Here is a 1117-nt window from a genome sequence, read left to right on the forward strand (position 1 = left end):
CGCGGGGCTTGGGGGCGGGGCCGGGCTGGGTGCGGGTCTCGGCCTCGTCCTGTGGCGTGCTGAGGCAGACTGGCCCACCAGGAAGGCCAGCCCTCATCCAGGATCCCCAGGTGGGGGACGGCCTGGGGAAGCTGAGGTCGGGGAAGAGAGTGCTGGAGTGGGCGGGATGGGAGGTCAGGTCGGGCTGGGTGGTTTGGGGATGATGCATGCACTGGACTCTCAGGGATGCCCTCTGGGGCACGAACAGGGATCCCTCAGGTCCTGGGGCTCAACCAAGGGAACTACTAATTGGAAGGAGGAAGAATTCCTGGAAGTAGAGAGAAGGGGAGACCCACCACCCACAAGCCCCGGCGCCTTCTCCTGCACAAGCGCAGAGGGCCCACTGGAGGCCCAGCGTGCCCCACACCCCAGCCCGGAGCTGGATTCTTGGAAGGAACTGTCCCCACCTTTGGGGGCTACAGTGGGAGGTGCAGGACAAAGAAGCCCTGAGTGGGCAGCTTTGAAGAAGATAGGGAGTAGCTCCTAGTAGAAGACTAGGAGGTGGCTCCCAGCAGCCCCCAGTGGAAGGCAACAGAGGACTGGGGTGGAGCTGAGGCAAAGGAGCAGCCAGGATGTCCGGCAGTACCAGGGGGGCGGAGAAACCAGGAGTCGGAGGACCCCTGGACTGTAGTCAGTGAGGGGAGATGATCAGTGGGGACTACTTACATGGCTTCTCCTTGCTTTGCAGACAGAGACCCTCCTGCTGCAGGCCGAGCGCCGAGCCCTGTGTGCTTGCTGGCCAGCTGGGCGCTGAAGACTCTCTGCCAGTGCTCATCCCTTTCAATAAACGCCTGCCCCCACACTCGTGTCCTGTCTCCTGCTCTGGCCACCAAAGCCCTGCGCCACCCCCAGGAGCCCTGGTTGGGCCCTTCTCTGGGCCTTGGTTTTCCCAGATGTTCCAGGCGGGAGGGGCCCTTCTGGTTCATGTCCCGATAGCACCAGTGCTGAGAGGTGGACAGCACATCTGTCCATACTCACGGACCCACACCCACAAGCATCTGGTACCTGTCTGGGTCCTGCCTGCCTGGCCAGCCTGCCCTTTTTAGAGGCCAGAGGATTGGAAACTGGCCTGACCTCC

At 62.8% G+C, this 1117-nt stretch overlaps 1 long non-coding RNA gene across 1 annotated transcript; it reads left to right on the top strand.

Moving 5' to 3' along the window:
* On the top strand, positions 1-841 carry LOC125610896. The gene is made up of 2 exons (XR_007340945.1): positions 1-110; positions 728-841. It is a non-coding gene; the product is annotated as an uncharacterized LOC125610896 (long non-coding RNA).
* The last annotated feature ends 276 nt before the right edge of the window (positions 842-1117 follow it).

The sequence above is a fragment of the Marmota marmota genome, unplaced genomic scaffold (assembly GCF_001458135.2).
Source record: "Marmota marmota marmota unplaced genomic scaffold, marMar, whole genome shotgun sequence".
NCBI classification, from domain to species: domain Eukaryota; kingdom Metazoa; phylum Chordata; class Mammalia; order Rodentia; family Sciuridae; genus Marmota; species Marmota marmota.